Source organism: Lycium barbarum, chromosome 1 (genome assembly GCF_019175385.1).
Source record: "Lycium barbarum isolate Lr01 chromosome 1, ASM1917538v2, whole genome shotgun sequence".
NCBI classification, from domain to species: domain Eukaryota; kingdom Viridiplantae; phylum Streptophyta; class Magnoliopsida; order Solanales; family Solanaceae; genus Lycium; species Lycium barbarum.
The window spans coordinates 155,701,832-155,722,020 of record NC_083337.1 but is presented as its reverse complement, the minus strand read 5'-3'; the positions used below and the strand labels follow the sequence as shown (position 1 = coordinate 155,722,020).

At 35.7% G+C, this 20,189-nt stretch overlaps 2 long non-coding RNA genes across 2 annotated transcripts; both read right to left on the bottom strand.

The window, feature by feature from the left end:
* Positions 1–8,900: 8,900 nt before the first annotated feature.
* On the bottom strand, positions 8,901–10,902 carry LOC132621375 (uncharacterized). Its single transcript, XR_009575506.1, has 3 exons — positions 9,656–10,902; positions 9,399–9,563; positions 8,901–9,315 (listed from the first exon to the last, which is right to left on the bottom strand). It is a non-coding gene; the product is annotated as an uncharacterized LOC132621375 (long non-coding RNA).
* Positions 10,903–13,130: 2,228 nt separating this feature from the next.
* On the bottom strand, positions 13,131–15,150 carry LOC132621319 (uncharacterized). The gene is made up of 2 exons (XR_009575501.1): positions 14,202–15,150; positions 13,131–14,110 (listed from the first exon to the last, which is right to left on the bottom strand). It is a non-coding gene; the product is annotated as an uncharacterized LOC132621319 (long non-coding RNA).
* Between the last annotated feature and the right edge of the window lie 5,039 nt (positions 15,151–20,189).

Genomic DNA, 20,189 nt, shown 5'->3' with positions numbered 1-20,189 from the left:
CTGCCTACATATCCGCCGAGGAATCAGGTCAAATGTAGTTCGTAAGGGTGAATGGTCTGAAGTTTTTTTCTAATAAAGGGACCGAACCCGATGTGGATTGCCTACGTATCCCACCAAGGGAATCAGGTCGGCGTAGTTCTACTATATAAATGGTAAAAGATTTGTTGGATTTTATCTAGGTGTGACGGATCTATATGTTAATAGTCTACGAATCCCGCCGAGGGAATCAAGCTCTGTGTGGTTTTCTTTGTGTAAGGACTTTGGATTTTCTGTTATAGCGCAACCGAACCCTATGTGGGCTGCCTACGTATCCTACTCCGGGAATCAGGACGGAACGCAGTTCGTAAGGATCCAAAAAGGGAAAAATTCTAATCTAGTATGACCGAGTCCCTGTGTAGGCTGCCTACGTATCCACCGAGGAATCAGGTCAAGCGTAGTTCGTACGCATAAGATATTTTGGATTTTCTGTTGTAAAGCAACCGAACCCTATGTGGGCTGCCTACGTATCCCCCATGGGAATCAGGTCAGCGTAGTTCGTAATCTAAAGGAAAGGTTGCAAACTAGGTTGTCTAACCTAATGTCGTACTTTGATTTCTTCTTGAATTGCTAGCTTTTAGGCTTATGTTATCACCTATCGGCTATTTCAATTCTTGTGAGTGGAATCTTGTCTTGTCCCCCTAGTTTCTTTGTTACTCTCTCGGAATGTGTGTTGTCTATTCATACATTTCATGTCACAATCGTAGAGTTGACAGTTTTGATAAATAAAGTAGAAAATAGATGATTAAGGAAAATCAGAAATGCATTCATAGTTTTGCAATTCAAGCTTCCACAAGGTGAAGCAAAACAAACAAAAATTTGAGTACGGTTCAAGCATCAATAAAAGAAAACAAGTTCACTACATGTTCATGCTACCAAGGCTCCCGACGGATCGAGGACGGAGTACAAGTCCAATTCTTCAGAGTCTTTCCTGGTTCGGCGCCCCATATTGTCAGTGCCTTGGTGTTGCGAGTAGTTGTATTGGATTGTTCCCACGAGAGCGACAAAGTTGTTGATCTGACTCTTTCCGCACTGGACTCCTCTAAATCTTGGTATTTCCGTGAGCAGGCAAAGGATTGTTGACCACATTGGGCTTAGCTTCAGCGAGCTGAATTACTCCTTCCTTAATCAGGGCTTCGATTTTGTTTTTAAGCCCATAGCAATCTTCAGTGGCGTGCCCAACAACTCCAGAGTGGTATGCGCAGCTTTTGGAACCATCAAACCATTTTGGGATAGGCTCGGGAATTTTTCCTTCAATCGGTTGTATTATGCCTGCTGCTTTCATTCTTTCGAACAATTGAGCCAAGGGTTCAGCGATCTGAGTGTAATTACGGGTATTTTTGGTGTCAGGGTTTGGACGGGCTCTAGGTATAGTATGTGGTCGATTTTGGTAAGTTGGAGCTTGGTTGGGTTGATACGGGCGTGGGTTTTGATGCGGAGGTGCTCGGGGTTGGTAGTAGTTTGCTTGGGTGTTGTAAACGGGGTAAGGAGGTAGTGGAGCTTGGTAGGGTTCAGGGTAGTGGTAAGGGTGGAAAGTTTGTTGTGGGTGGTTAAAGTATGGAATGGCTTGGCTCGGCTCATGTCCTTGAGCGTTCATGACTGCAGCGACATCTTCCTTCTTCTTTTTAATCCCGTTGATAGAACCAGATTGTATAGCTTTGTTCATTGCTTGTAAAGCAATAAGATCCTGAATTTTCCCCGATTTGATTCCTTCTTCCAAGGCTTCTCCCATTCGAACAACTTCTGTGAATTTTTGTCCCATCATACCTATCATTTTCTCGTAAAATATGCCAGCCTGGCATTCAATGAAGGTAGCAGTCATTTCCCTATCATTCATCGGAGGTTGAACCCTGGCTGCTTCTGACCTCCAACGTAACGCATATTCGCGGAACGTCTCAGTTGACTTCCTGGTTAACTTAGTCATGTAAACTCTATCTGGTGTGATATCGGTGTTAAAACTGAACCTGTCCATAAAGTCTTGCGCCATGTCACTCCAACCACGCCATTTACGGACATCCTGTTGTGTATACCAAGTAAGTGCTTCGCCAGATAAGCTTCTTATGAAGAGCTTCATCCTTATGCTCTGGTCTCTGCCCACTCCAACCAGTTTGTCACAATAAGCCCTTAAGTGTGTATGAGGGTCGCCTGTTCCATTGAATGTATCAAATTTTGGCGGTTTGTAGCCTACGGGTAAATCGACGTCAGGTTGGACACAGAGATCCTCATATTCTACACTCTTAGTTCCTCTAGCAACTTGAAGGTTCCTCATTGCTTCTTTGAGACTGTGGATCTCTTTTAGTAGTATGTTATCTGCCCCTGCCTTTGCATCCCTTTCCATTTCTTCGTATTGATCTACCTCGGGTTGGAACCTGACCGTTACTGGATTGGTAAAGGCTTGTGTTTCTGTGGCGTATACTGGAGGAACATATTGTGCATTAGGGGTGGCAAAGTGTGCCCCGTGTATATGCTGGGTTGGATAAGTTTGGACGATGGGGGTGTTTTGGACAAGAGGTGGTGTGTTGTAATTGGTGTTTATAGGTGGTTGATTCGGTGGGTTTAGAGGAGTAGTTATAGGTGGTGGGTTAGTGTTGGTGGATAAAGGAATGTAAGGAGTATGACCTAGTGATTGATTTGGTGGGTTGACGGGTGGTGGATTAGGAGTAGTGTAGGTAGTGTAGGTGGGTGGTTGATTTTGTGGAGGAGTATAGTTAGTGTAGGTGGGTGGTTGACTTTGCAGGAGAGTATAGGCGGATGATGGATTTGGTGGATTTGCGGGGGTGATCGGAGGCAAGTTGTTGTTAGTAGGTGCATTGTTTTGGGGAGGAAAATGCTCAGGAACTGGGGATTCGAGTGATGGGAAACGAGGTGGTTCTGGTGCAGTATTGCTAGGTTCAGAAGGTGAATTTTGGAGTGTGATGGATAAATTAGTCAAGTCCCTAACCCGATTTAGTTCTCCACGTAGATTCTCAATTTCTTGAGTCAGGCGGGCGATATGTTCATCCCGTTGAATAGCAGTTCCATGTTCAGAAGTTTCAGGCGGATCGCTAGCGATCACGAGGTTTTCTACACCAGTTGGAACAGGTGCGGCCGGATCAGACATAGTAATTTCATTTCCTTGGACAGCCCAACTACGTTCAGGTAACGATGACGTCTTTGACCTCGTGATGTAAGGATGGTCGGCCATCGAGCGTCAACACGAATCAACTCTCTGTTTGGGAATAAGATAAAATAGACATACAGTATAAACGATGTTAACCTCATGAACATATCTAGGTAAAGTCATTATCACGTAAAGTCAAGTAAGTCATGTAGCAAATAATTCATCAAATAGAGTCAAACAAGTTGTCAAACAAGCATATCAAGCAACAACGTGTCCTAACATGCATGTGACCTCTTTGTGCCAGAGGTAGGCCTAACGTTTGTTTGAAGGGTAAAGTGTGCCATAATACGTCATCCCGTTGCTTTGATTAAACGAATTCTATTTCCCAGAATAAAGTACAAGATAATGTAATATTTATTACATGTCAAATGAATACAACATAAAGTGTTTCCTAATCTAAATAAAGTAAATAAAATTTCTATGTCTAACTTCTAGCTCCATTTGTGATACCATTGATCTTCGTCATTTGTTATATTCCGATGCATACCTGTCATAGAAATGTCAGTCACCCCCTCCTTTTTAAAGTTTAATTAATTAGAGCAAATAGTCAATATTTAGGCACAGTTATCCTTCAAACATGCATATAAAGTATGATTGGTGTCACTTGGGGTCGTGAACCCGCTTGGACGTTTGGACAAAGTCATCTAATGGGCTTAATACACCAAGGATATTAAACCTCCTAGGATATGAAATGTATGCTCTTAATAAAAGGTGTTGGTTTAGCCCTATCCTAGGTTGACTAGGAGTGGGTTTACTAGACGCAAGGTTCCCGAGTGGACTACTCGAGTGAGAAAGCTACGCGGTCACCGTTATTCGGACACCCCCGCGCACGCGCCAACTCTCCTAAGATTTGGATTCTACGAAGAAATTTGCGGGTGCGCTAAGCACACCTCGCGTGTACGTGTGATAGTGTGAGATTTCCAAAAGTGGAGGAAATATGAACGGAATGACAATTTATCGAAGCAGTAACACATAAACAGTTTATATCAAAACAAACAGTTTATATCAAACAAACAATTAATAGCATGTAAAAATAGTTAACAAATAAATAAAGTGATTCCAAATAAACACACAAAGCCTATTTAAACTAAGTCCGTTATGGTTAGAACCTGAGTAATCCCCAGCAGAGTCGCCAAGCTGTCACACCCCATTTTTTACCCGGAGGTTAATGTAGAAGTATGACGTATTGGTGATTCCTGTTTTGTGTTTGTTTTAAGGAGTCGCCACCTAATTATTTATGGTGAATTAGGACACCTAAAGTTTATTAAAGTTATTTTTTAAAGTTAGCTCTGTTTAAGGTCTGCGAAACTTAAGATTCTAGGTAAGGGTTCAATTAGTCTGAAGGGAAGGTATTAGGCACCCTTTAAGACCCATTAACAATGGTTAACCGACCGGACTAAAATTTAATTAGGCTAAGTGTAAATGTAATGTTTTAAATGTTTAAGAAAATATCTTGTAAATATTCCTTAAGTTATTTAAAGTAAAAAACTTGTAGGAAAATAATAGTTGCATAAAGAGTTTAAAATAAACTAAAAGAAGCAGGACATGTGATATGTATTTGAAGGAAAAGTGAGTTATGCCGACTCACAAATCGAAAGAGTTATTGTAACATTAATGTTAAATAAATTTTAAAAGTTTCATAGAAAGACTATTAATTTTAATGTATGTTGTGCGAAGGTTGTTTCAAGTGTTGGAAAGGAAACTAAAGTGAAAAAGTTATCCGTTTGAAACTAATTTGCTTTTTATTTCTTAGGATAAGCTAACGTTAGTGTAAGATTTGTGACATTTTAAACTTCTAAGGTAGTAAACATAAATTATGATTCCCTTAGCCAAAAGATATAGTCGTGCTATTTTGAAAATCAATTACTCAAATAAATGTTATAGATACTATAAATAGTTTTAAAAATAGAAGTGAATGTAATTTATGGAACTAACTACCCATTACTAAACTAAACCCTTAATGTCGCTAGAGTTTATCTAAGTTAATAAAATAAGATGAGATGTTAGTCATACAAAGCAAATAAAAAATATACACAACAATAAAAATAAGGAAAAGAGTAAAAGAGTAAATGGGTTTGACCCATTTATTTAGGACTGCTGCTACAGTTGTCGGGCCTATTGGGCTTCGGCCCAGATTTTTATTTTTTTTCTGTTTGGCTGCGGATTGGCTGCTGCTATGTAGCTGACTCGATAGAGAAATTATGTTGGGCTCTTAGCCCAACATTGAATGCGGGAGATGACGAGTCCGAGACTCGCACGCGATGGTCATGCATAAACAAAAGAAAGGATTAGTAAATGACCCATAAATAAAGCTAAACAAATAAAATGCAAATGCGAAACAAGTCAATAGCTTTTGACTAAACAGGGTCTGCCCGTGACTAATATCTTAATGATTCCCAAACAAGCAATAAGAAAGAAGTAAGACAAACATAGAAGGTATTTGCCTTTAAACAAAAGAAAGATTGTCCCTGACATAACAACAAATGACCCAAAATTCTGCAGTTATTTTAGAATCAAATCTGCCTAAAATATGGCAGATTATTTCTCGAAACACCATAGCAAATTGGCTCAAAACTACAACCACATATCTGCAGTAATTGCAGTACTTCTTGCTCCAAAATGTTTCGAGGATACGACTTAATTCACCCCCGCAGACGAAGCAACAATGCAACAGTTCAACAACCAGTTATGAGCCATTAAACTAAGAGCAACCAGCTCTTTCAAAAGTCAGCAACCAACTCCCCTTGAAGATAACAAATTTTTTGTAGTATCATATGTTAACCCGCAACCATTCCTTAGTCAAATACAAAGATTTGTTCCTTTTAAGTGAAAGCAACAGTTAAATGAGGCAAATTGAACAACCAACTGCCTCTAAACATACATTAAACCACACTAGAAACATGTACCTGTGCAAGGTTCATGAAAATTCTTACTGTGAAGGAACACAGAAAACTCTAGCCACGGGAAACTACTCTTTTCTTTTTCCTAAAATTAAGAGTTAAAGTCTAGACCCACAACCACAATAGGGAGTTAACAAACTGGAAACTACTCTTTTCTTTTTCTAGAAAAAAAAGGCTATCAAAAGAAATATGCAGATCACATGAAAGGGCAAATATAGGAAGAAACATTATGACTGAACATGCTCGATTTTCCTATAAACAGAAAGCAAGAAATCTAAAGCCACACCTAAACACGATAAACTCATCTAACAAGAAGCAGGAACTAAAATGCCATGACTAACAACATGATGCTATACCGAGCGAGAAATAGGCATCCAAATGCTTAAACACATGAAGCACCAAATGAACCAAACAACACAGCAAATAGTATCCAGGATTTCCTAAACTAAACACAACAGCGACTAAAACACTACAGCAGTCCAGGGGAATATTGTGGTGTTCAGGCACACATTTTCAGTTCATATTCATCATATTGACAATGCAAAACACTAAGATTTATAGCGAAATGGGCAGTAAGGCCCACTACCAACAAAATAGTTAGAGGAAAACAGGTTCAGATCTAAATTGTGTTCAAGACATTCAAGCGACCCAAAAGAACAGAGCAAGTTCAGTTTCCAGGATAACAACATATGAATAAAGTCAAGCAAACCTCAACTTATTAATAGAGAAACTGAGGAAGAGGTCAACCTTCTCAAAGTTAATCAACCCAGATTCTCAAAGTGATTTGAATATAGTGTTTTCTTCATTAAGTCAGACACCTCAACAATAAGACATCATACACAGAGATATATTATTTATATCTCAGTCAGTAAACATTTTTTATAGTGTTTGCTTGGTATTACACTATACTCTGATGTAGCAGGGCAGAATCAGAGATATATGAGTTACATAGCCAAGGAATGGTGTAGGGACAATTACCAGCTTAAACCCAAGAATTCAAATCAGATTTTTTGAACAAGCGAAATAGATGTTATTATAGTCATATAGATCCACACTTCATGCCAAACTAGACAACATCTACCAAATGAGCTAAGCCAATCATACGAACACAAAACAAAGATTAAATATCAAACAAGATGAAATGGATGTTTGAGACTAACTTTCTTTTTCACATAGGTTCTTACAGAAAGTTCTTTTACTGAACTGAGATCAGACAGCATTCAGATTTATTCAATCCCATAAAGTCTACACATCAGTTCCAGCTAAACGGACATGAACAGAAGCAAACAAATATACATGTAATGAAATAAACATACAGAATCACGTCTAAATCATACGGCACATGACTAAAGATTTCATCAACAGGTGACTTCAAACAATATTATAAGATTCAACAGAGTACAAACATGATACCTAAAATATATGCACCACGATATGTATATCAGATGTATATCGAATGTATATCTTCTTCTTATCTTGGTAACCCATTGTATATCATATGTATGTTCGGTTTTAAATAGGTTCTAAATCCTGGGAATTCAGTCTAAGCATCCTAACTACAGTATACGTCTTCCAAATTCATTTTAGCAATTAATATCCTATCCTAACAGCTCCCAAACACATAATAAAACAGGCACACATCAGAAACTTCAAATTCGAAATAAAAGAGAAAACGCACTGACCTTTTGTTGGCGCAGTGAACTGAGGCGTCGAGGTCTCGGATTTATGCTCGAACTCGAACGATCCCGATTAAAGTAGCTAAAGTTTCAAAACGAAAAAATAAAGATAGAGTAATTGTTGATTATGGCTATAGTTCACCGGAAAAGGGAAATTAAGTTTGGAATATGATTTGTCCCTCCAAAAATTGAATCAAAAACCTGACATATCCCCTAAAAATACTGGAAAAAAAAAATCCCTAAAATATCAAAAATTCCCCTTTTCTAAAGAAATGCTCGGTTCTTTTCCCCCCTTTCTCAAACGATCCTCTGCCCCCAATGTTGAGTAATTTCGTTGTTTTTTATAGAAAAATATGAAGAGAGAGAGAGAGGAGGCGGGACAGAGCGTGGGGGGCAAGGTGAGTGGAGGTGGCAGAGCACGTGGGGAGCGGGGGTAAGTGGATGTGCAGAGGGAGCACGTGAGGGAGACAGGGAGAGGGGTGAGCGACGGAGGAAGGAGACGAGAGAGGAGAAGGGGATAAGAGAAGAGGGAGGCGGGTCTAGAAGATGAAAGGAGAAAGAGGAGAAAAGGGATAGGGTTTAGAAGTTGAAGTGTAGGGGTTGGGCCGGGTCAAAACGGGTATGGGCTGGTCGGGTAGGAATTAATTGGGCTGGAATATTGGTTGTGAATATTGGGCTGGTCCGAAAGTTTAGGGGTAATGGACTGGATAATTTAATCAAGTGGGCTGGTTATGTGGGAAATATAATGTGGGTTGTTTATTTGGGTAGGGAATAATATTGTATTGGTATTTTGGGCCATTAATTTGGCTGAAAATTGTTGGTCCTTCCTCCGCTATTTTAATTATTTTCAGGCTTCTAATTTAGTAACTAGTACAATATTTGTTATGTGAAGATAAATAGTAATTAATATGTAGAAAAATAAGGATTTTAGAAAGTGTTGTCTAGTAATTAATTTAACGAATCCGAACCTGAAAACGAAACGATGACTAACTGTTTAAAATTTATGATAAAGTAATGCTCATAATAAAAAAAAGTAGCGAAAATAATAATAGTGAAAATAAAGTATTTAGCTCGTTAATAAATTTAGACGCCCGAGTGAATAAGATTAAGGAGGGACAAAATTGGGTGTCAACAGGTATCCTCTATCCACTTTATGCGCAGGATTTCCTATGAAAGTGCGCAAGCGACGTCGATACCAACAAAAATACTCTGATAGTGACTGTGGATCTTGAGTTTCATACTCGGCCCGAATTAAACTATCTCGACGATTTCCCCACAAAAAGTCTGTTTCTGTAAAATATTCTTGATCCTCCACTTTTATAGCATACCGCTTGTCACGTTTGTAATGAAAAGGATCAATCTCTGCATATGGACCCGGAATATGTTGCTTCCTACCAAACTGTCTGAAAACGCGGTCTAACATGTGCCACTCTCGATAGATCCCACAAATAAGGGGAACTTTCGCCATCCAAATATCTCGGCCACGCAGACACCACTCAGGGAGTCTGTTGATGATGGCCTCTGAATAAGGCTGCCACACAAACTACGATAGAAAGAACATAAATTACACATAAGCATAATTATTCAATCAAAACGCCATTAACAACCATAATTATGATAAAATACCTGGCCATCTATTAGGTTGTCCAATACATCCCTACATATGGGTAAAACATCACGTGCCTCATTTTCGTGGGATTTACGATGAGTCCACCTTCGTGCAAGAGCCGTGTGTGGCGGAAGAGCCCTGCATGGTGGCTGCATCGGTATAATGCGCTCCCAAGCCCAAACCTATATTAAAAAATAAAAATAAATACCTAAAAACCTTATAACTATCAAATAGGACAACCAAATAAAATTATATAATTTTAAAGGTCACGTACCTGCAATAAGGAAATGAATCCACACACATCCTTCGCTTTCCTCAACGAAGCACGTCATAAACAAGTATACAAATATGACAATGCAGCCGCTCCCCAAGCTTGTTCATTCATTGCTCTAAGGTCACGCATGTCAAGCAAATAATCTAAATTCAGTAAGTCACCGGACTTATCCGGAAATATCGTGCCGCCACAAAGCCATAGCAAGTACAACCTAACCCGCTGCTGCACATCAATTTCTGGGGTCTGATCTGTAATATCATCTAAGCCTCTAATATATTCAATTAATTTATGTACTTCTAACCTACTAACACCATTAAAACAATCCAGACCGGGTGCCCAACCAGTAAGCTCATGGATCAATTGTTGCCACCCACCAATATCGATATATCTAGCATTAAGATTATTCAAGGGATAACCATCAACAACCAAGCCAAACATGACCTCGATATCTTGTAATGTGATGGTCGCCTCACCTGTACGCAGATGAAAGGTGTGCGTCTCAGGACGCCATCTCTCTATAAGTGCAGTGATGACTGCCCAATCATATGATACACATCCTACCTATATTACTCCCCTAAATCCACACAGGCCAAAGTAGTCAAGGATGCGAGGATGAAAAGGATGACGCCTCACATGCTTCCAAAATTCAGTATCCGCGCGGCGAGGAAACAGGCATCCGGTCGGTCCTCTCAAGGAACCATCCCACACAGCCTCTGATCGATGCTTCTCCTGGAGTGTTAACACATCGTACACTTCTGGCCCCGGATGTACGCATACCCGTGGAAACTCCATACCTTATACAAAAAAAAAAATGAAATCCAGATCAAGTTATTTGGAGTAACTCACTATTAAAAAAATATATTGTATAACAATCCATAACAAAATATATTGTATAAAAATCCATAACAAAATATATTGAAGAAATTACAGGTTCTGCAGTCATAAATTACTATGGTAATGCATAAATACATCAAACAAAGCAACATTCACAAAAAGAGAGGAAAAAATTCGATTCTTTGACACATTTCACAATTCTTTTTTCCTGTACCGAAAATGTCATCATCGGTCTATTATTGGCAATATCCAGTTCCACAATGTTTCAACTTGTAAAATGTGGATTGATCCACGTTATACACTATATTTTGTATAACGTGGATCAGTCCACGTTTTACAAACATCCACAACACTAACAAAAATAACAGCAACATAACAATTCCTAACAAAATATATTATTTAGTTATTCAGATCTTTTATATATAAGAATCCACAAAAATAACAGTAACATAACAACAAATTTCTTCAAAAGTGCTACTAAACAAATAGGACCTTTTATATAATAATGCTTCTAACAATCATATTTTAAGTTCAAATTAAAATAACACAAAATAACATAAACGTATTAAATAACACAAATAAAAAATAACAATTAAGATATATAAGACAAACAGATCTATATCTATTATAAATATACAATATTATATGAGTTAGAAAAAATACCTCAATTTAAATAGCAATAATAGATAAAGCTGAAGAAGCTACTTCAAAAATTAGATTGTTTTGCAGGGTTTAAAAAAAATAGAGGAGAAGGAAAAGTAGAAGAAGATAGAGCTTCTGTAATTAATGGAGGAGAATGGAAGATTTTAGCAAGACAACGAAGGGAATGAAGAAGACAACGAAGGGAATGAAGAAGCGGCGGAAGATTTTAGGGGGAAGGGAACGAAGGTAAATATTTTAGGGGAAAAGGATCAGTCCAAATATACAATATAACTTGTATAACGTGGACTGATCCACGTTATACAATATAAATTGTATAACGTGGATCAGTCCACGTTATACTTGTAATTTTTTTTTTTCGTTTTCGTTTTCTGATAATTTTAAAAAAAATAAAAAAATTTGGGGTATATCGTGGATCAGCCCACGATATACCCGTTTTGGTATAATAAATTTTTAACGTTCCCTTTTGGTAAAAACCGTGTATTTTTATACCCTTTAGGCTCCGGGCTCGCGCCCCTCTTATCTCTAATTTTTTTAGAGTAAATACAGCTGGGTTGGAGTAATATATCTCAATAGGGGTGTTCAAATGAGATTGAAAAATTGATCCGAACCGGTAAATCGAGTCAAATCGAATTAATAAACTGAAAACGGGTTTGGTTTGACATGATTTTGTTTTAAATTTTAAAAAACCAATAATATTTGGTTTGATTTGATGTTAAACCCAAAAAACCCGAACCAAACCGATAGATACATACATATTTAAAATACTATATATATATATATATATATATATATCTTCTTCAAAATTTTGGCTCAGACCAAGTCCAATATAAATTCAAATAATTAGAAAGAAAAGTGGAGCCCATTTAAGTTTAAGGTAAAATAAAATAAAAATTCGCTAAAGGTAAAATAATTTTTTTTCCCTTATCCAATTTTACGGTTCCCTCTTTTACATGCCATAAGAATTACTACTAATAAACTATCATTTTATCCATAACAAATTAAAGGGAAGAAAATGGCAATTGGAATTTAAAAAGATTTGATAGATGACTTTGTCTTTCTGTTTTATCATTTTCCGTTTTAATTTCTGTGCTTTCTTTTCAATGCTTCATAAACACGATGAGTCTAGAAAACAAAAATTCCGGAGGGCAACGTAATATCAAAAGGCTATATGTAGGGAGGTAATTAGAATAATGAAAAGTAGATGTTATGTTTCTATAATTCCTATACCCATAGCCATAGGCCTATACCTAAATAAAATTAACGAATTAATTAAGAAGATTCTTAGATTTGAATGGATCACGTCAAAGCCATATTTAGTTACCATTTAATTCAAAGGTTCTTTGTATTAATACATTCTTAAAATCCGAAAAAAATCGCAAAACCCGACAAAACCGAAACCGATAGAATTTATACTATAATAGTTTGGTTTGGTTTGAATATTAAAAAAATCGACTTAATTGGTTTGATTTGGTTTGGTTTTAACCAAAAATCGAGTCAAACCGGACCGTAAACACCCTTATATCTCAAGAGTTTGGTATAGGATTTATGGCTCCAAAGTAACACAATAAAGTAAGTAATATTGAGTGATTTTATTTGTTGGCTATCGATCACTGAATATGTACATGCATAAAACCTTAATTCTACCACCACCACGCCCTTGGATGGATGAAATTTCTCCATCTTTAGCCAAAAATATGATGTTTGAGCCTTGAAAAGAAAGAATACCAAGGTAAGGAGCTTTCTACGCAATGTGAATCTGAATTAGTCAATCAAATGAATTTCAAATACCAGATGGTTATACAAAACAATCTTAATTCTTAAATTATATAAACACGCAATACATACGTTCATCAAATTTCATCTTTTTAAAATTCCGTTATATTGTTTTGGTGAATGAAGGGAGCACGATATTAAATTGATTAGGTCGTCCGCCTATAGAAAAAGAAATAAAAAGGCCAAGTATATACATAAAATAATGTATGTGTAATTGACTAATTGTCTACATTAAACTTGAAGTTGTACATAAATAAAAGAAAAGGTTAATATCATTTTTCATCCATCTAAAAAAGCTTCTTAGTTTTCATCACAACTTACAGATGGAGAAAATGCAATAGCCTGAGAATGGATCTAGTTTCCTCACAACTTACAGATGTATCACTAAGCTCCCCAGCTACATCACTAGTCAACTTGCTTCTGTGGTTCCCCCTCTAAAAAAGTTGAAGGACCAAGAAATTAGAACTACCACACATATCATAAAAGATGCAAAAAATAAACAATTAAAGAAGGTACCTGGCGGACAGAAAGGGCGGCGACGGAGGACAGGCAGTGGTGGGGATGAGGCGTCGGCGGCGGGGAGGGGTGTGGTGGGGATGGGGCGTCGGCGGCGGGCGAGGGGTGTGGTGGGGGTGGGAGTTTTGGGATAAAATTAGGTTTTGGTATATTTTGGGGTGAGAATTGCACGATTGATGTTGGGGGGGGGGGGGGGGGGAGTATATTAAATTTTTCAAATTTATTTTTTTGACCGCGTGCGGTCGAAATAATTAAGTCAGATTTGATCAAATTTGACTTAATTTTCAACCGCATGCAGTCGAAATATGCTCTCTTTTTTTAATTAATTGTTTTATTTATATAATTAAAATTTTTAAAATGTTTTATTTATTTATTATTTGTACAAAAATAAGTTTCAACCTCATGCGGTCGAAATTTTATTTTCCGTTTAAATATCGACCAAGTGAGGTCGAAATCCAAAAAAAAAAAAAAAAATCTGAAAATTCGACCAGGTCGATTTTTTTTCGACCAAAAAATGAGATCGAAATTATTTGGTCAAAAAACCCTGTTTTTTTTAGTAGTGCACTGATGCAAGTGGAATACCGTCTGGAGTAGTTGAGAATCCACGGTTAAAGGTCGTGTTCTCAAACTCGGAGAAACATTCTAAGAGCATCAACTACTTTCTCAGGCCTGTCAGAAAGAATGCAGCTCTGACTCGTGAAAAATCTATTCAGTTACATGACGCTAATATCCATATAAGTGAAAGGATGAAATCTATTACCAGTCTTCTTGCGGCATATGGCCAGCACCTTCAATCAGCTTAAGCTCGACAGATCTAGGATTTCCCCTCTGAAATTCTTCCGCAACTGATTTTGGGAGATACTTATCTGATATTCCCCAAGCAACTAGAATTGGGTTATCCCAGCTGAAAGTAACAGGCCGGGTTTCCATATTCCCCAGAAGGAAGAAAAATCAGTGTCAGCAGCAGTTAGAACTTTGTTATATTTGAAATAGTGAAGAATCCTGGTCATAGTCGTATGCTGGAATATGATAAAGTATAGGAAGAAACAAGACATACAATTGGAATTAATAGTTGAACAACACCTAATGTGTGTAATAGTATTTGCAACAAGCAAATGTGGAACATCCATTAGCTCTGAAGTAAGGGTGAGCTTCTGCACTTCTTCACATGAAGAGATCTAGTGACACCGAAAGTGAAGCCACGTAACTAACATAGTTTATGACATCTAGTCAACAACAATATGCCTAAATGTAGGGAAAGCAACAATAGAGCTAGGAAAACAATTTGGATTATGAGAATCAAACTGTATCAGTACTGCACAACTTGGACCATTACAAGGACTGAGCTTTGTTGCTTGCTCTGAGGAATAATCCTAATACACAGTGAAGACATGCATAACTGCTGACTGCTGTAGGGGAGATTTTAGGTGTAAAAATTGGGGCACGTGAATACATGATCTCTCCGTATTAGTGTCAAACACACACATAGCTCTCCTCTTTGGCTCCACAAGGTATATAGTGGATGCCCTACCTAACATCGTGTAATTTTTCTTTATAAATAAAATGTTTCATATCCTAGAAATATCCAATGCTGGAACTACGTGAAATTTAAGAAGAAAAAAGCCTGCCTATTCGTAGACGTGGGCCTCATATGGACTCTAAGATCGGAGGGACAAGGATAACAATATTGGAATAAAATATCACGTAATTTTTTTATTTTATGTTTAAGTAATTTTGAAATTATTCATATTATAATTATGGTATTATTTTTATATATAGATATAATGTCGGAATAAAACAAATCAAATGACAATTTGCTTCTCCAAAGCTCTTCGTCTAAAATCCTTTAACAGGCCCAAAGTTAAAATAGAAAATAAAAGTTTATATATCGAAGTTGATATAATGTAAAACCAGATACATATTTTATTTTGTGTCCCCCATATTCCAACAATGTTTATTCGCTTACTGGTTTTGAATTCTTTCTTTTTCTTGAAAAGTAGGCATTTTTATGAAAGAAAGAAAAGGAGATTATTTTTTGTCTAAGGGAGAGAGATTCGTCGTTGACTTGATGGATTGGTGCATGTATCTTTGGAAGCTCGAGAATCATAGTGAAAACATTTGGGAATTGGAACAAGGCAAATTCGAAGAACCAAAAGAAAAAAATAGACAAACAAAAATTACAAGATTTATTTCTACCAAGTATATTCCAAGATTTAATTATATTTACTGAGAGTGTACGGTGTACCGCAAACAATTTTTACATTATCAATCGATTAGATTACGGTAGTAGTTTTACTAATTCCGCGCGATAGGTTATTTATCATGTTTTTCTTACGGGTCACTAATCTATGTTTTCTATAAGAAAAATATACCTATAATTATATTGACCTTTAATTTAATGATCTGATAATGTTGATAAAAAAATTATATTAAAAATAAACTTCATAAAATGACATGACTGCCGCTTAAATCTTTCACTTTAGATGTAAGCAAAGGTGCATGCATCGTTGTGGCGTCAGATTCATTTAAATTCAGTACTTTTAATATTAAATATAAATTTATGTGTAAAATTCATAAAATTATAACTAATAGTAAATTTAAACCCATCATTTAAAAATTCAGTAGAATATTAAATTCATTAAATTTAAATTCTGAATGTTTCCGGATATAGGTGTATCATCGTGCATTGCAAACTTAATGAAGTATTGATGTTTTGATTATAGACATGATTTAGAACGGCAGTTAGATTTGATTACTGTATTTGATTAGCACATAGACCATGTGATAAAGGACGAGTATAGACTATGTAAATACTCCCTCTTATTCATTTTACTTGTCACTTTTTTCACAACTCTTGAGAACGGATCAATTCAAAGGATAATTTGATTAAATTATTTTTATTTATTTTTTTATATCAATTAATACTATTCTCTTTCTTACCATATAAATCTCTCTCCATATTTGTTGAGTAAGCGTAAAAGTGAAAACTAATACTGGATTACATCTTGGTTTTCTAAAATGGCAACTACTCCTCCGTTCATTTTTACTTATTCATGTTTGACTTGACACACCCCTTAAGGAGCAGTAAATAAAATGACAATTTAATTTATTATATCAACTCTAATATTAATCATCTAAATAATTGAAATCAATCAAACATACTGTAAAAGTTGTGAACCAGTAACAATTTATTGAAGTTTCCAACCCAATAATTAATAATAAGGGTAAAATGGGTATGACATAATAAAGTATTTCTTGATTTTTTAAACTGGACAAGTAAAAGTGGACATCTAATTATAGTATACTGGACAAGTAAAAATGGATGGAGAGAGTATTTTGGACCATCTATTTTTAGTAAGGACGACAAGTAAAATGGACTAGAGGGAGTATTAATTAGAGTTGCAGAAATAAATTTTCTCTTTTTAAAAAGATCTCTCCTTTCTTAAAATAAACTTATACGAACGGTGTTGGGCAGGTTTATTGATGGTGTAGCTGTGAATTTTTCAATTTTTTAGGAAGCCAATAAATTTCTCTTTAATTAATGGTTCCTTGAACTTGCATATGGAAGTGGGAAGATCTGATTTGACATTGGATGGAGTTTAAGTGGTGGTATACCTTAATTACGAGCTATCACTTAGGGACAGCACCCTCTTATCTCTATTTTTTTTTTGGGAGTAAATACTACTGGATTGGAATTTGGAGTAATATATCTCAAGAGTTTGGTATAGGATTTATGGCTCCAAAGTAACACAATAAAGTAAGTAATATTGAGTGATTTTATTTGTTGGCTATCCACTGAATATGTACATGCATAAAACCTTAATTCTACCATTACCATGCCCTTGGAGGGATGAAATGCCTCCATCTTTAGCCAAAAATATCATGAGCCCTGAAAATGAAGAATATCAAGGTAAGAAGCTTTCTACGCAATGTAAATCTGAATTAGTCAGTCAAATGAATTTCAAATAGCAGATGGTCGTACAAAACAATCTTAATTCTTAAATTATATAAACGCACAATATATACTTTCATCAAATTATTGTTTTTTTGTATTTTTTTAAAATTCCGTTATATTATTTTGGTGAATGAAGGAAGCACGCTATTAAATTGATTAAGTCGACAATATATACTTTCATCAAATTATTGTGTTTATCTTTTTAAAATTTCATTATATTGTTTTGGTGAATGAACGAAGCAAGCAATTAAATTGATTAGGTCGTCCGCCTATAGAATAAAAGAAATAAAAAGGCCAAGTATATACATAAAATAATGTATGTGTAATTAGTCTACATTAAACTTGAAGTTGTACATAAATAAAAGAAAAGGTTAATATCATTTTTCATCCATTTAATAAAGCTTCTTAGTTTTAATCATATCATCAAACATAGATAGCAAGTGTTTCATCCCCATTTGGCAAAAAATCCACGAAGCTTCTTATGAACCAAAGCTGATTTAATTATAAGAACTCTTCTCTCCGTCCGAATCTATTACCATTGTCCTTCCCCTGCTTAATTATTGACAATGGTTTTTTAATTACTCGCAATTAGCTTGCTGGTTAGCAGAAGTACATGGAATAATTCCAATTTGTATACTTCTAAATTCTGTGAATGACCAAGTTTTGGAACCTTCTGAAGTGTTTCAATAAAATATGGAATAACTTCCACGATGAGGAAGATGATGCAATGACTTTGTACATGTATCAAAAAGTTCCCTTCCAATCAGACCCAAAGAAATACTCTCTCCTATTCATAAATAAGTGATTTAGCCGTTCATATTTAACCCTCTTAATTAATGTTATTAAATAATTTTCTTAATGAGTATGTCAAACTCTTAAAGACCACTTAGTATAGATCAGAGGGTGTAGCTTTCTTTGATGTGGTCCTTTTGTTCGAGGGGTGGAGCAAGAGTTTCGCCTATAGATTTGGCATAACTCAGCTTTGATTCAAACAATATATTTGTGTTCAAAAAATTCACTTAATATATATAAATAAATTAGCAAGAATGCATTAAGTTACGTTTTCTAAAATCCGTAACCCATAAATTCAATCCCAATTCCGCCTCTGATTTTGGCAGTCATAAACGCATAGCTACCGATCAATTACCAAATACTGTGAAAGTGAACATGGTTAATGTTTTTTAATTGAATATCCTTTCTTGTTTGGTTTTAAAAGATTTGGGAACAAGAAAAAGAACGAAGAAGACTGTAGAAGTTAATTAGTATCTTTAGCATAAAGTCAAGAGAGTAAGGAATTAAGGAAAAGGAATCACGTCTATATGATTCTCCTCCGGTCATTTTATGCCATCTCGTTTCTTGGTTTATGCAAATGCTGAAGTAACAACTTCTAGACGAGACTCGTCTTTACCATTTAAACAAATAATTTAATTTATATTCACCAATAGTATAACTATAGGATCATGTAAAAGATAACTACAAGTAATCCTTCATAAGAGTGAGATTACTAACTTGAAAAATAAGATATGTTAGTATAACTATAGGATCATGTAAAAGATAACTACAAGTAATTTTTCATAAGAGTGACATTACTAACTTAAAAAATAAAATATGTTGCTTACTAAAATATACTATTAATTAGGATACACCAGTAATGTATAAATTCTTTCTATTATCAATCTAAATAAGTTAAATCCTTAAAGAACGGTCCATCTAATTGTAGAGTACTTATTTTCTTCTAAATTCTTTTACACTTAGATAAAGAAGTACTAAACTACTACTAATTGGTATGAGTTTTACTTTATCTTTCTTTCCTTTTTTTTTCCCTTTTTGGTGGTAAATGGTGGTTGGAGTCAACTCTCAAATACTTACAAGTTACAAGTATGAAATTTTCAATTCAAAGAATATGCGCCGGTCAAGCCTGGAAGAGATCTTAAATCTTCATCTCTTGTTCAAGTACAAAACGGAATTTGGCATGAAATATATCGTGAAATTATCTTCCATACATTGATAAGTAATATAGAAAAATTTACATTATCAAGTCACCTTAAATGTAAGTAATAGTAGTAACTATCCATGACAGGTGAAAGGAAAATAAGGCTAGTACATTTTACATCAGGTTAAAATTGTACTGACAGGACACGATGAAAATGATGAGGATTGTCTGAAGAACTCTCTCGCTAGCAAAGCAAACAAAGGTGAAAAAGACCCCCCATTGAAAAGGCTGAACCGAAGCAAAGTAGGAACAACCAATAAAGTGAAGTACGTAACTTTTAGTACTAAAGAAATTCTAAGAGTCAAGTAACTTGCACATGTCAACTGCACAATTTTGTCACTTCTTAGGAGTGGCAGCAGTTACGTATTACTTTTGTGGTGCTTTTGCGTGAATATAATTTGACAACTCCTTGATAAAGAGCTATCAAATCTAAGCGAATTCAGAACTTAAAAGATTCAAAGAATTTGGAATGCTATACTCTTACTAGCTATATGTATACATTTTAAAATATTGTTGTATACTACTAATCCTACATTGTTTGAGCCAAACTCAATTAGATTTAGTTTTTGAGCCAAACTCAATTAGATTTAGTTTATCTCACAGAACTCACCTAAAATCTGACTTTGCACACCTCATTATGAATGAATTGGTTATTTCAGCCAGAATTTTGTAATCAAGTATCCCTCACGTTTGGCTCGTAAACTTTTTGCATATAATAATCGGCCAGAATTTGTTAGATGTTGCAAATTTTGTGACAATATGAAATGTTCTGCTCCTCCATTGAGGACTCTATACTTGCT